The 8,524-nt window shown below is 39.4% G+C and overlaps 1 non-coding gene across 1 annotated transcript; it reads left to right on the top strand.

The window, feature by feature from the left end:
• Positions 1-4,358: 4,358 nt before the first annotated feature.
• LOC133058218 (small nucleolar RNA ACA64) lies at positions 4,359-4,479 on the top strand. Its single transcript, XR_009693318.1, has one exon. It is a non-coding gene; the product is annotated as a small nucleolar RNA ACA64 (small nucleolar RNA).
• The last annotated feature ends 4,045 nt before the right edge of the window (positions 4,480-8,524 follow it).

Raw genomic sequence — 8,524 nt, 5'->3', positions numbered from 1 at the left:
TATTGTATAAAATAAGTCTGCTACAAAATGGTATGTAAAATATGGTTCTCCCTTAAAGTGTTGTCAGTACCAATTGCTATCTCCATACTAGGATAACAATTTATTTTTATTCTCTTTTTTGTGCTTTCCTCTAAGTTTTCTGGCATAATCAGGTATCTCGTTCTCTTAGAAGTGGAATTCCTGGATGATAGATGTGACAGTTGGACTATAAAGAAAGCTGAGGGCCAAATAATTGATGCTTTTGAACTGTGGTATTGGAGAAGCCCCTTGAGAGTCCCTTGGACTATAAGGAGGTCCAACCAGCCCATCCTAAAGGAAATCAGTCCTGAATATTCATTGAATATTCATTCAATGAATTCATTGAATCATTCATTGAATCCTGAAACTTCAATACTTTGGCTACCTGATGCAAAGAACCAACTCACTGGAAAAGACCCTGATGCTGGGAAAGACTGAAGGCAGGAGGAGAAGGGCACGACAGAGGATGAGATGGTTGGATGGCATCACCAACGCGATGGACACGAGTTGAGTAGGCTCCGGGAGATGGTAATGGACAGGGAAGCCTGGCGTGCTGCAGTCCGTGGGGTCGCAAAGAGTCGGACATGACTGAGCAACTGAACTGAACTAAGACTGTATACAGGGGCTTCCCCAGTGACTCAGATGGTAAAGAACCCGCCTGTCAATACAGGAGACACAAGATACATAGGTTCGATCCCTGGGTCAGGAAGATCCCTGCAAAAGGAAGTGGCAACCTGCTCCAGGATTCTTGCCTAGAAAATTGCATGGACAGAGGCACCTGGCAAGCTATGGTCCATGGAGTCAGAAAGAGTTGGGCACGACTGAGAGTGCATATGCACACAACACACAGCCTGTATATATCAATGACATTTAGCTAAAACTGTCAAACAGCTTTCCAAAGTCGCTATACCAATTTATACTCCCACTGGCAATATATGAGTTCTGATTTAGAGATGCATTTTTAACAACATGCATCCAGTAAACAGCCATTGAGTTGAACCCTGCTACTGTAGAAGTTACGTAATTAACAAGTTAGAAGTAAGTACATTGATTTGAATGTATATGTTAGTAACATAATAGGAACCATTTTTAACATGTACATTTCATTAATTTATCTCATTTTATTTATTTTTATCCTCTCTAGATGTGTTATATATTTTAAAGAACTAAAATTAGATTTCTTAAGTACGGGAGCTGGACAAGATTTCCTTCTTTTTCTTACCTCCTTTAGTCCCACTTAAAAATGTAATTATGTCTTATATTATATTATACATTTCTCAAATCATTAAATATTTAAAATACCAAAAATCCATGGTCATATGAAAAAAGAAGAGTAGTATCTTACTAATAGCCACACTTTCACATACTCTTCTTTCACACAGCTCATGAGACTGTAGTCCTTATCTTCACATCTCGTTGAAGAAATGGGCAAAGCACATCACCTTTAACAAAAAACAGAAGTTCAGGTGTAGCATAGGGAAGTGAGCACTCTGAGATGAGGACATCAAAATGATCCCTTCGTTGACCCAGAAACCTTGGAAACTAAAAAAAGGATGAAGACATTATCATTTCCAGTCAAATGAAATCTAAATTTAAATTATCTTCTAAAGTTGTTTTCTTAAAAAGAACTCAAAAATGCACAATGTATATCCTATTAGAATATTAATCATGCCATTAAATTCTTTTTTCTACCAAATATCCTAATAAAAACACTTTGCTTTTGAATGATCCTTTCTCCTAAGTAAATTGTCAAGTGGTCAGGGGCTACTCCACTGATGATATGAGGCTTATTAATTATTAAAACTCTTCTCAAATCCATCTGTCTTCTCTTTTAGAGTTAATCACCATAGCTTGTTAGGGGCTCTGGAGCAGATGCAGCTGACAGTCATGTCTTCAAAACCCAGCTCGACTGCTTCCCAGCTTTGTGACCTGCATCAAATAACTTTAATAAGTACTCATTCATTTCTTGTTGTGCCTCAACTTTCTCTCTAAAAATAACAATCACAGTACCTAGAGCATTGGTTTGGAATGAGAATTGTACATCTCTATCTCTTTACATTTTCCTAAGCACAGTCTAAGGCACATAATAATAAGCACTCATTAATTTAGTTTTCAAGGCAATTTCTAGGGATTTTATCTTAAAGACATAATTCTAAACACAAAGATTCATGTGCAAGTATTGTCATATCAAATGTACAGCAAGCAACAGGAAAAAGAAAACAAATGGCCACATATACCAAACTTCAATATTAATAAGGTGAACACATAATTTATAGTCTCCAAAAGATCTAAAATTTACTAATATGCAGTGTTGCAGAGTAGTCAACAAGTTAGTACATTGTTGGTAAGAATACAAATAAACAGTTTTCTTGAAGGGAAAAAAAAGTATTGTCATACTAGCAAGATTTTATAATATCTAAACTTTAAAGAAATAATTTAACTAATAGAAATGAACTAAAATTATATCCTATCCAAACATAGTTTATCAAATAGTATGATCTCAGATTTATAAAATATACATATATAAAATAAATCCCTTGGTACATTCAGAACTACAACATATGGTTGTACAAGTTCTTCACTGCATAATGTACTAGGGGCAAGTGAGATCTGAAATATAGCCATTCTCTGCTTGTCAGAAGCCACACACCCTGGTGCAGGGTTGCATTCACCTAGAGAACAGATGTCTTTTTCTAAATTGCTCAAAGGGGTGTTATGACTTAGCACCAGTCATCTGGAAATATGGACAGAAAAAAAGACTGGAAAGACACAAAGCAAAATATTAACACTGATTATGTTAAAGTAACAGGATTCTGCAGGAGTTGTTTTTTTTTTTTTCACTATGATTTTCTATGTTTCCCAAATTTTCCGTAATGAATATACACTATTTCTATAATTATAAGACAAAACTTTTACTTCTAAAAAAACAAGCTGGATTTTAAAATGCAAGTCAAGGAACTTCTCCTGTGGGTCAGTGGTCCCTGTGCAGGGGTTGTGGGTTCCATCCCTGGTCAGGGGACTAAGATCTCACATGTGGCAGGGTATGGCCAAAAATTAACTTTTTAAAAATTTGTTTAAAAATGCAAATCAAAGTTAGGATATCACCTCATACCCATTAGGACAGCTGCCAATAAAAAACAAAAACCAGAAAATAACAAGTGCTGGGGAGAAGGTAGAGAAATAGGAACCCTTGTGCACTGTCAGTAGGGATATGAAATGGCACAGCCACTGTGGAAAACAGTAAAACAATGCCACAAAAAAAACTTAAAAACATAATTACCATGTTGTTGTGTTGTTCATTCACTAAGTCGTGTCCTACTCTTTGCGAGCCAGTGGACTGCAGCACGCCAGGCTTCCCTGTCATTCACTGTCTTCCAGAGTTTGCTCAAACTCATGTCCATTGAGTCAGTGATGCTATCTAACCATCTCATCCCCTCCTGCCCCTTCTCCTTTTGCCTTCAATCTTCCCCAGCATCAGGGAGAATTACCATATGCTCCAGCAATTCCACTACTGAGTATATATCCAAAAGAATTAAAAGCAGGATCCGGAAGAGATATTTGCACACCAACGTTCTGAGTAACATTATATTCAATAACCAAGAGGAAGAGGTGGGAAACCTGGGCATTGCCCTTGACTTGCCGCCTCACCCAGGGCCATGCCCACTTCTTGGGGACAACCTGCAACCAACAACTGGCCTATGCAAAGAGTAAAGCTTGAGTTCAAATCAGAAGGGCTCCCCCAGCTCCAGAGTTCCTCACGGGATCAGGCCAAGGCTAACTTCATCCGTGTTGAGTCGGAGGGAACACCCCAATAATCTGCCCCCACACAAATCTCTAATTTTAGAGTCTGTTTCCCAGAGGGCCTGACCTGCAACTCTTATTCAAGAAATCCTTTCCTGATACTCTTACAGTTTCATTTTTCATTTTATCTTTAGATTTTTAAATACATTTGGAGTTTACTTTTATATAATATGGGAATCTGATTGTATTTCTTTCCTTGCATTGAGAAAATTTTCTCAGTACCATTTATTAATACTAATACTCCATCGTTTCTTCTGATTTTATTTCTCTATCATATAAGAAATTCTCGTTTATATACAGATCTGTTTCTTGATTTTCTACCCTGCCCTCTTGGCTTAAAGAGTTGATCCTGTGACACTGTTTCAATTGCTTTGGCTTATTTTCCAAAATTGTCTTTTTATAACTCACCAAATATATTCCAGAATTATTTTATTGATTTACCTCCAAAAAAATCCTTCTGGAATTGTTTTTCAAATCACACTACACTTACAGATTAATTTTGGAGAAATTAAATCTTTAAAGTATTAAATCTCATTGGCATTGGTTGAAAATTACCTGTGACTTTGGCCACAGGTGAGATACCTTGCCCAGAGCCACCAGGGCCTCAGCTGCCTGCTCGCCCCTCCTTGTGGGGAGGTAAAACCCCAAGCTCTGACACGTACTTCTGCTCTGGGTTGCCTGCGGCTGCTGGCGTATTCTAGATTCTGGCATTTGACCCCTGACCTTGTCTTCTACCCACAGGACACCTGGATGCTCAGAGTTTGAGTCCTACACCACCAGAACTGTGGGAAGAAAGGGGATCTACTCTTGTTATTTTTTTTTATTGGAGTATAATTGCTTTACAATGTCGTCGTAGTTTCTGCTATACAAAGACATGAATTTGCTATATGTATAACTATATCCCCCTGCCCTCTTGAGCTTCCCTCCCACCTCCCCTTCTCTCGTCTTTCAATAAAGCTGTTGATCTAAAAGTTAAATTATCTCATTATTAGCATGGTATGTTGCTTCATTTATTCAGGTGTTCTTAATATTTGCTAATCAAGCCATACAATTTTTTCCATAATAATTTTTATATTTTTTAGATTAATTTTTTTATATTACATGGGCTTCCCTGGTGACTCAGCAGTAAGGAATCCGCCTGCAATGCAAGAGACCCTTGTTCAATTCCTGGGTCAGGAAGATCCCGTGGAGAAGGAAATGGCAACCCACTCCAGTCTTCTTGCCTGAAAAATCCCATGGACAGAGGAGCCTGGTGGGCTACTGTTCACGGGGTCACAAAGAGTCAGACACGACTGAGTGACTAAGCACAAGCTACTTCACATTGCTTAATAAGGTATTTTCTTTTAAAACCAGCTAGACACACTTTCTGAAGTATGTGACAGAACTCTGACCATTACATATCACATTTATTTTTGTTCTTTTTTCAATGGCCAAGAATCAAGCGTTAATTCGAAAGTAGTGGTCATAGAGGGGATCACTGCATTTTCCTCTACTTAAAGTGAAGATACAAGCAGACACTACCAGTTGTCAACCCAATTTCAAGTCTCTATATTTTTTTTCCTTTCTACCAGAAACCAATTTTGTTTATAGAGGCAAAATGCAACTGCTTTTGTAACTAAAGGGGGATGCAGTACAAGACAATGGGCTGTTAGGAGGTCATGCCTGGGTGAGCTTGCAGAAAGCCCAACTGGCTTGGTCCGCATCTCTACCCTTTTCTCTGTCTTCTTCTTGCCTAGAGCCAGAGGTAGAAACCAGCTGAGCATGAGAACAAAAGCTGAGCGTGAGGGACTGAGGGGAGTGAGAGGGGCCCAGAACACTGAAGCTCTCAGGCCATGTGCAGGGCTGTGCTGCACACCTCTGGACTTCCTGCTTATTATTAAGAAAAAGCCAAAATTTGTATGTTTATACCACTGTTGCCTGGGTTTCACGTACATATAACAAACACAGGCCTAGATAATATCACATTTAAGTTCTGTTAAATGTGACATTTGCCATAGATTTTTGGTTGATGTCCTTAATCAGGTTGAAATTCTTCTCTTATATTCCACATTCTAAATATCTCCTTTCTGGCATCTCCAGAATTGTTGTGCATGAGAAAGAGCCAGCAGCCATTCTTAGCTTACCATCTTATCTAACATCAGAAGTGCCTGGTTCAATGCATCAAACTATCGATGCAAATATATTACTCTAAATATAAATACATGCCTTAAGGATAAGGAAGATAACATATGTGTATGTGCACAAATAAGTTTATTTTCTTCTTTCTTTGAATATTTTACACACATTTATTTTCTTCCTTCCTTTCCTTCCTTTCAATATTTTATATATATTTCAAGAACCTTCAAGAACCCAACAATTTGCAAACATTCCATTAGTCCTTAAAGGGACCACAAAAATGAAGACAACACCATCTTCACCACTGTAATCCAGTAAGGAAAATAAACTCTTGTTTGTTTGTTTAAAATAAAGTTTATTTCACAAACAGAATAAAGTCAATGCTTTTTGAATTCTTACATTCCCAGATTTTAATAAGAATCAAAATTTATATTTTATTTTGATCACCAACCAACATTTTAAGTGACATTTTTTAAGTAAGAAAACATGCCCAATTCCATAAACTTTGTGCCCTAATTACTATGAAAGTGAAAGTTGCTCAGTCATGTCCAACTTTTTGCAACCCCATATGGACCATATGGTCCACAGAATTCTCCAGGCCAGAAGACTGGACTGAGTACTTTCCCTTCTCCAGTAGATCTTCCCAACCCAGGGATTGAACCCCGGTCTCCCACATTGCAGGCAGATTCTTTAATTACTATAAACAAGGTATAACATGATTAGAGCTACAGGGTGTTTTTTTAAAGCATAGTAATTTTACCTGGGGCCCTGGAAAGATCTCAAAGACTGGTATTTGAAAATTCTAGGGCAAATTTGACATGGGAAGATCCTAAACTCACCTCCTCCCTCAGACACACTAAATCTATAGCTACCTATGAACAACTTCTTCTGGGGTGGGGCAGGGCAAGAAGTAGCAAGCAATTCCTACAGATGAGGAAATGAGGGTAAAAACACCCACACTGAAGTAGGTTGTTGTTCATTCGCTCAGTCGTGTCCAACTCTCTGCAACCCCATGCACTGTAGCCTGCCAGGCTCCTCTGTCCATGGGATTTGCCAGACAAGAATACTGGAGGGGGTTGCCATTTCCCTCTCCAGGGGATCTTCCCCACCCGGGGATTGAACCTGTATCTCCTGCATTGGTAGGCAGATTCTTTACCACTGAGCCACCAGGGAAGCCCCACTGCAGTGGGTAGGACAGGCTTAAAACCAACCCTGGCTTTGGAACCCACAATTCAGGAGGGGACTCAAAACTTAAGAGCTTCTCCCAGAAGAGCAAAGAGTTTCAACCCCACATTGGGCACCCAGATTTTAAAACCTGCATCTGAGACACACAAGCTCCCCTCTAAACATTAAGTTTTTAATACCAGTGGGGCTGCAACCATGAAACCTGCCAGGCTACAGAGGACTGAGAAACAACTCTTAAAGGGTTAGTGTATTCAGACTCACCCACCCCAGGGACCAACAGAGAGGCAGCCAATTGTGAGGAGTCTAGATTTTACAAGAAAGGAGTTCATTTGGTTATATTAAAGCATTGGTCCAAGGGGCAAGCATCTAATTTAACATACATCTAAGGACATACCAGAGCACTCTCCAGAGATGGAGACTGGAAGCTGACATCTTTGCACTCTCCCCCTATGCCACTCTCCAACTCACCAGGAGCTCCCAGAAAGGAGAGTGCACACACTTTTGTGCCCCAGTTTTTGTAGCTGCCACCAGGAACACCTCTGTATTACCTGGCTCTGATGGCCAGGAGGACTTAACACTTGTGGTCCCACAGGAGTAGATATATTTGCATACTTTAAACGTTTCTACCTGAGAGTCTGGTTTCCAATTAGCTTGAAACTAGGCAGTGACTAAGAAACTCCCCTTTGGGACCCTGACAGGTCTTGGCACACCATCAATGCCTGGGAGTCTAAAATAGGTTGTGTGACAAAGGAAACTATAAGCAAGGTGAAAAGACAGCCTTCAGAATGGGAGAAAAGGATAGCAAATGAAGCAACAGACAATGGATTAATCTCAAAAATATATAAGAAACTCCTGCAGCTCAATTCCAGAAAAATAAATGACCCAATCAAAAAATGGGCCAAAGAACTAAACAGACATTTCTCCAAAGAAGACATACAGATGGCTAACAAACACATGAAAAGATGCTCAACATCACTCATTATCAGAGAATTGCAAATCAAAACCACAATGAGGTACCATTACATGCCAGTCAGGATGGCTGCTATCCAAAAGTCTACAAGCAATAAATGCTGGAGAGGGTGTGGAAAAAAGGGAACCCTCTTACACTGTTGGTGGGAATGCAAACTAGTACAGCCGCAATGGAGAACAGTGTGGAGATTTCTTAAAAAACTGGAAACAGAACTGCCATATGACCCAGCAATCCCACTTCTGGGCACACACACTGAGGAAACCAGATCTGAAAGAGACACGTGCACCCCAATGTTCATCGCAGCACTGTTTATAATAGCCAGGACATGGAAGCAACCTAGATGCCCATCAGCAGAGGAATGGATAAGGAAGCTGTGGTACATATACACCATGGAATATTACTCAGCCATTAAAAAGAATTCATTTGAATCAGTTC

Source organism: Dama dama, chromosome 5 (genome assembly GCF_033118175.1).
Source record: "Dama dama isolate Ldn47 chromosome 5, ASM3311817v1, whole genome shotgun sequence".
Lineage (NCBI taxonomy): Eukaryota > Metazoa > Chordata > Mammalia > Artiodactyla > Cervidae > Dama > Dama dama.
The sequence above is the reverse complement of the archived record's forward strand: the minus strand, read 5'-3'. Positions and strand labels throughout refer to the sequence as shown.